This window comes from the organism of the source record quoted next, unplaced genomic scaffold (genome assembly GCF_019419815.1).
Source record: "Pyrus x bretschneideri cultivar Hongxiangsu unplaced genomic scaffold, Pyrus_bretschneideri_v1 Contig28, whole genome shotgun sequence".
Taxonomy (NCBI): Eukaryota; Viridiplantae; Streptophyta; class Magnoliopsida; order Rosales; family Rosaceae; genus Pyrus; species Pyrus x bretschneideri.
In genome coordinates this window covers 982,056-989,944 of record NW_025999590.1, presented here as the reverse complement: position 1 = coordinate 989,944, position 7,889 = coordinate 982,056, and positions in this window count along the sequence as shown.

Sequence of the window (7,889 nt, the reverse complement as noted above, 5' to 3'; positions counted from 1 at the left end):
TAGCTTGGACTTTATCATTTGGGAGTGTGCCATGAGCAAGGAATTTATAATCAGGGTGATCCAACTGTCCCCCTATTGTAAGTTGCACACTTCTGCAACCATGGTGCTTTGTGCTGCCAACAATTCGACATGAATTTTTCTCCCAATCTTGTCTTCCACTGCTGAGGCGAGGCGAGCCAAAGTATCTGCATGACTGTTTACCGCTCGAGGGACTTGGGTGATCTAGTAGTGGAAGTATTTGAGCAAATGCTGCGTTTGCGTAAGATACGCTGCCATAGAGTTATCCTTAGCGTCAAAGTTGTTCGTGACCTGGTTAACCACCAATTGGGAGTCACTAAAGATATCAATTTGTTTAACTCCAAGGTGTTTGGCCAAACGTAAGCCTGCTAAAAGGGCCTCATATTCGGCCTCATTGTTTGACGCCTTGAATTTGAAGTGAAGAGCATACTTCATTGCTACTTTATCAGGGGTAGTCAGGACTAGTCCTTCTCCATAGCCCTATTGGTTGGATGAGCCATCGACAAATTGAAGATATCAATTTGTTTAACTCCAAGGTGTTTGGCCAAACGTAAGCTTGCTAAAAGGGCCTCATATTCGGCCTCATTGTTTGACGCCTTGAATTTGAAGCGAAGAGCATACTTCATTGCCACTTTGTAGGGGTAGTCAAGACTAGTCCTGCTCCACAGCCCTATTGGTTAGATGAGTCATCGACAAATTGAAGATGTTAATTTGTTTAACTCCAAGGTGTTTGGCCAAACGTAAGCCTACTAAAAAGGCCTCATATTCGACCTCATTGTCTGACGCCTTGAATTTGAAGTGAAGAGCATACTCCATTGCCACTTTGTCAGGGGTAATCATGACTAGTCCTGCTCCACAACCCTGTTGGTTGGATGAGCCATCGACATATAGAGTCCATACTGGTAGTGTTGGTTCTACCTTCTGAGCTTCTAGGGGTAATGAAGCCAATGCCTCAGGTGTAGGAGAAACGTCAACAGGATAAGTGAATTCGACGATAAAATCTGCAACTTCTTGGCCCTTCTCAGCTGGCTTTGGGCGGTAAGAGATGTCAAACTTACCCAGTGTTATCGCCTATTTGATCATTCACCCCGAAGTGTCAGGACTCTGAAGTATTTGTCGAAGGGGGTGATTGGTAAGCACGATGATGGAGTGTGCTTGGAAGTAGAGGCGAAGTTTCCGAGTAGACATGACTAATGCTAAAGCTAATTTCTCAATGTTGGAGTATCGTGTCACTACATCTTGTAGAGCCTTGCTAGCGTAGTAGATAGGCCATTCGATACTACCATCCCTTCGAATGAGGATGGAACTAACTGCTGAAGCCGAGATAAACAGATAGACAATTAGGGTGTCACTAACTTCAGGTTTGGAGAGCAGAGAGGCTTTTTTCATGTACTCCTTGAGGTTTTTAAATGCTTTGGCACATTCATCAGTCCACATAATGTACTTCTTACTTCCCTTAAGTGCTTTGAAAAAATGAGCGCATTTGTCTGTGGCTTTAGAGATGAACCTGGTCAAGGTTGCCATCTTACCAGTAAGGTTCTGGATGTCTTTTGAAGTTACTGGTTCTTTCATGTCAATGATTACTTTGATGTTCTCAGGGTTAGCTTCAATGCCTGTTGGCTAATCATGAAGCCCAAAAATTTTCCAAAGCCTACGCTGAAAGTGCATTTGTTGGGGTTCAACCTCATTTGATACTTCTTCAGGATGGAGAAGGTTTCAGACAAGTTCGTGATGTGTTGGTCAACATGTTTGCTTTTGACTAACATATCATCAATATAAACTTTCATGCTCTTCCCAATCTATTCAGTGAACATTGAATTGACTAACCTCTAATAAGTCGCCCTTGCATTCTTTAGGCCGAATTGCATGATCTTCCCAATCTGTTCAGCGAACATTGAATTGTAACATGATCGTGCACTAAGTTGATCTCATCTGATGTAACCGTTGCCATAGGGGGTTAGAAATTTCATCAACAATATATGTGTGGATACCACGGCCTTGAGATCATTGGTGACCATGCGCCCAAATATGACATTGTATGTCATTGGGTAGTCAACCACTAGGAAGTTAGTGGTGATGGTGGCTGTGTAAGGGCATGTACCGATGGTGAAGGATAAATGTACCCCCTAAGGGTTGCACGACATCACCGGAAAAGCTTATCAGAGGAGAAACTGAGCGATCGAGCAAGTGTTCAGCTACATTAAGTGCTCTGAAAGCTTCAACAAACATGATATTGACCAAAGCCCCCGTGTCTACCAGGATTCATCGTACATTAAAGTTGGCTATGTGAGCCTCCATGATCAGTGGGTCATTGTGAAGGTAGGTGATACCTCTTTCTTCCTCAGGGTAGAAACATATTAGATCTCAGTTAGACTTTTGATACTTGCCTTCCCTGATGTCTTCTACATGAAACACTTAGTGGCCAGGCCTCAAAGTTCGTTCACTGTTTTTCATGGCCCTGTTGGAAGATTCAAATACGGATGTGCCGCCGCTTATGGAATATATCACGTTCACTTGGCGTTGGTTACGGTTATCCCTTGAAGGGCGAATGAGGAATTGATCAATTTTTCCTTCACGTACTAAAGCTTCAATATGATCCCAGAGGGTGATACATTTCTCGCCATCATGGCCATTATACTCGTGGTAGCAGCAAAACACACCCGTGTTCTTCATGGACTTGTAATCCGGCTGCCTCAGCTTTGGCTTTAGTATCAGGTGAGCTATACTGGAGTAAATGGATGCGCATGTGGCGTTCAAAGGTGTGTACATCTTATACCTCGAGGTAAGGCCTGTCTTGACACGTGTTTGGCCCATTGCGTTAACTGCCTGGGGGCGGGCATTATCATGACAATACCCTTGGTTATCGCAATATTACCCCTTACTCTTCTTATTAAAATGGGATTGGTGAGGATGGAAATCTTTCCTCTTGCCCTGAGATTGGTATGTCTGTTGTCTTGTCAAAGCATTAAGTAAGGCAAGGAGGGACGTCGCTGCCGTTTGGAAGGTTGAGGTCTTCTCATTTGGTTGGATCTGGCTCTTATTCCCCACTTGCTGATAAGGGGTGGCTGTAGGGGTTTCCCTTGATATGTCCTTGCCTCGGCGGAGGCATGGTTGTAAGCATGTGCCATCACTTCAGAGTACATCTTCCAAGTATTGGCATTGATCATGTACTTGAAGAAACAGTCACGTAGGCCGGCCGTGAAGACCTTAAGGCGGTCTTATCATCTGCCTCAATGCAGCGAGAATACTCATGGCTAAAACGACCAGTATACTTTCGCAGTGACTCGTCCGACTTCTGGCGAATAGTGTACAAGTCATCTGCAAAGTGCAAGTGATCGGTCTGGAAAATGTGTTAAAAGACAAACAGTTTCCTCAATTGCTCAAATGAGTCTACTGTCTCAGGTGGAAGACGACAATACTAGTTTAGAGCTCCACCAGAGAGGGTGGAGGGGAAGATGAGACATCGCTCTTCATCGGTATGCATCCAGTATGCCATGGTGGACTCAAAGAGATTAAGGTGTTCAATCGGATCCTCCATTCCAGTGTAGAGTTGTAAACTGAGTTTCTGTTTTGTCTTCGCTTGAAGAAGGTGTTGAGGATCTTCCTTGTAAGAAGGTTAGGCCTGGGTTGGTTCCAGTCAGGTATCTCAGCCTGACGTTCAGCCTTTAACTTGTTTACTTCCTCAAAGAGCTGAAGGACAAAGGGATCCTGAATGAAGTCATGTATTATTGGAGTTTTCTTCTGTAAGTCTTCATTGCCTCTTAGAAGTAGGAAAGTTTGATCAAGAACGTGTGATGGACTCGCCGTACTGATTTCTAAAACAGGTCTATTAGAATACTTCCAAGTCCCCTGTACCTTCATGTTCATCTGGGACCTGTCGCTCCTTCCCTAGATTGACAGTTGGCCTAGGTCATGAGAAGGGACCAACTTTGGGCACAAGCAAGTGTTGTTGCTTGATTGAAGTGTTGTAACATGATCGTGCACTAAGTTGATCTCCTTGATGTAACCGTTGCCATAAGGGGTTGAAAATTTCATCAACAACATATATGTGAATACCACGGCCTTAAGATCATTGATGCTCGTGTGCCCAAATATAACATTGTATGCCATTGAGCAATCAACCACCAGGAAATTAGTGGTGATGGTGGCTGTGTAAGGGCATGTACCGATGGTGAAAGGTAAATGTACGCTCCCTACTGGTTGCATGACATCACCAGAAAAGCTTATCAGAGGAGAAACTGAGCGATCGACCAAGTGTTCAGCTACATTAAGTGCCCTGAAAGCTTCAACAAACATGATATTGACCGAAGCCCCCGTGTCTACCAGGATTCGTCTTACATCAAAGTTGGCTATATAAGCCTCCATGATCAGTGGGTCGTTGTGAGGGTAGGTGATACCTCTTTCTTCCTCAGGATAGAAACATATTGGATCTCAGTTAAGCTTTTGATACTTGCCTCCCCTGATGTCTTATACGTGAAACACTTGGTAGTCAGGCCTCAAAGTTCGTTCACTGTTTTTCATGGCCCTGTTAGAAGATTCAGATACGGGTATGCCACCGCTTATGGAATATATCACGTTCACTTGGCGTTAGTTACGGTTATCCCTTGGATGGTGAAGGATGAATTGATCAATTTTTCCTTCATATGCTAAAGCTTCAATATGATCACGGAGGGTGATACACTTCTCGCCATCATGGCCGTTATACTCGTGGCAGCAGCAAAACACACCCATGTTCTTCATGGACTTGTAATCGGGCTGCCTCGGCTTTGGCTTTAGTATCAGGTGAGCTATACTGGGGTAAATGGCCGCACATGTGGCGTTCAAAGGTGTGTACGTCTTATACCTCGGGGTAAGGCATGTATTGACCAGCTTCATCACATTCACCATTTTTTATCGTCGGGTCTATCTACATCCGCATATTCAATGCAAAATCACTTGGTGTAATCCCTGAGGGTCTCATTGTCATTTTGGCGGATCATGATACCTCATTGTTCGCTGAAAAGGCTTTCATGAACTTATCACTCAGAATTTTAAAATTTGTGAAAGATCCAGATGGGAACCCTGCATACCACTTCATGGTTTTTCCCTCAAGTGTGGAAAGGAACATTTCGCACATCAATAACCTATGGTTGTACAAGGCATAGGAGAAAGGGTCACATTCGCAGCATGACTGCATACCGCCCTCTAACTGCACATGGCTCAGGTCATTGAGGTCGAAGTTCAGTCATCTTAGGTTGACATGGAGGGCCCTGGTTTGGCTCTGCGCACCCCAGGACTGCATGACTGGGGTGGCTTTACGAGGGTTTTCCTCGCTTGATGAGGCTTTTCTATGGTTGCTGAGGCTGGAATAGAAGTTGGGAACGACATTTAAGCCATACCTTCCAAGGTGTCCAGGTATCCCGTGCCGGTACTGAGATCCCAGCAGTGTCATAAAGGTAATTGGGATCATTTGCTTGGGAAGGCGTTTCTACGGTTGTTGGAGCTGCGTCAAAGGTTTTCCACTTCGAAGCTTATTTTTCTCAAGTAAGCCACGAATGGGGTTGAGCAGTGTTTACAGAGCCAGATGAGGTGTTGACACATGGCATTTTGCCAAAAAACAGGCAAATACCGTGAGTCCAAGAGCCACAGTGTGGTTCCTAGCGTGGAGGCTCTAATGCTTAAGTTAGGAAAGTTTGAGAGGAAATGGGTATAATGTATTTCTAGGGTTTTGAGTGTTTAACTTTCGTGAGGAGTCACCAGGTGTATTTATAGACCTTGCGGAGTTAATCTATGTCATCCGACATTCCCCTGAGTTGTCGGGGACATTGAAGACCAACAAACGAACCATTCTGACGTACGTATACCATATCAGGGAGGACAATTTGTCTCTTCCTCATCATGGGCGGAAGGCGCAGTAGTCTGACGCTTCACATGGTTGAGAGAGTACTTCTGGGGTTTAGCCCGAGGGAGTGAGTTTACATAATCATCACTCTGGGAATGTGGTATTTTGGGCCTCACAATCTTCACTATCATGAAATTCTAATCGAGATAGGAAGGTTTATACCTAGGTGTTGTGCCAGCCAGTTTCACAATACTACTTGGTCGGAGAGGTAGGCCAACCTCGAAGCTAGGAAGATTGTCAAAAGAGCCAACCGTGTTTAATGAAGAAATGGATTCAAAGTCTACAACCCCATGATGACCCCCCGGTAAATGGTCATCTCGGTAAAGATAGCCACCAGTGAGGTTACGCGAGTCTTCGTCAACAATTGTAGCTCTGTAAATGTCATATTCTTCTCGATATTTGATCAGTTAGAGGTCAACAGGGATCTCTTGTGCAATAACATGGAACCCCTTGTAGTGTTAGGGGACAGTCTAGTACACTTGGTCGGAGAAATCAGGGTTCATCTTAAAAGACCCTTCATCTTACAATGTTATCTTGGGACAACCATTTCTTATAAAGATAGACTTGACGATCAATCAAAGAGTGCTAGTGATAAAGTTCTCTACCCTTGCAAGAATATGAATAATCATATGTGATCAGGCATTAATAAGAGTGTGTTATGCGTTAGCAGTAAAAGTGAAGACTAAGGTGACAATTGAGGGGTTTGTACAAAAACTTTGAGGGTTTCCTACACTAGACCCCAATACTTGTTAAACGGCCTGACGCTCATTTGAGCGGAAAGATCACCTTAGAGGCATTACCCAAGACAAATAGGACACGGTGATAAGTTAAGGAAAACCCAGTCCACTAGACCCCAATACTTGTTAAACGGCCTGACGCTCATTTGAGCGGAAAGATCACCTTAGAGGCATTACCCAAGACAAATAGGACACGGTGATAAGTTAAGGAAAACCCAGTCTAAGGCATTTACTCCACGCAGTAGATAACGCGTCAATTAAACTCTACAGTAAAAGAAATAGTTTCATAATGACCACAACGTAGGGCCAAGCGCTCAATGATAGAGGTAGGCAGGCTAGGAAGACAGATAAAATATGAGAGAATATTGAAAGAGGTATAGGGGCTTGACCCAGAACTAGTCGTCGAGGACGCTCAAAAGTAAGTAATAGAGAAAGTTGGAAGAACAACCGCCTTGAAATAAGTTGGCATTTTGGATCAGAAGCTAGTTAAATAGTGTGGGGGCATCACCTTGGCCAAGTCGTATCAAAGTGTTAAGAACATCGAAACCACTTATTATAAACAAAGGTTTTAACCACCCGATGACATGCTCCAAAGCTTTGGGAGCGGCAACCTCGAAGAGGGTTTCTATGGCTCATCTTTCTCCCCTCTGCCCTACTCAGAGTTATCATCCCCAACAACATATCCTTCAATTTTTTTTTGTAAAACTCCACATAGTTCTGGAAATGAAGTTTATTGGTAAGCTCTTGGTTGGTAGGCGATTGGAGGTAACTATTTATATCCCGACTATCAATCTGGGAGGATTCATCTAAGGCCCTCGTCAACTACTCGTTCTCCTTCCTTAATACCTGAGCAATATCTTTAGCCTCGCAAGGCTCCAGAGCAGCCGGAAGTTTCTTAGTGACCATTTCATTCACCTACCTCCCTAAGCGCTCATTCCTTTACTCCAACCAAACATTCTTCTTCAATGGATTTCCTAGTGGCCCCGAGCTCAGTCTTCTTGGCTATCAAGGCATCTTGAAGCCTCTTTAGGTCTCACTCAAGTTGAACATTTTGTTTTTTAGAAGAAGTGTTGGAGCCCCCAGTACTGAGCAAAGAAAGCTTGCACGGGAAAAAGATTGAAAATTAATCAAGAAAAAAGACGTTTCGTAGCATAGGGAAGTGAAATGGGAAGAATAACTTACTTCAGTCTGCATATCAATGGCCATGATTTTCTCATGCTAACTCTTTAAGGGTTCACTAAACTGACCAATAA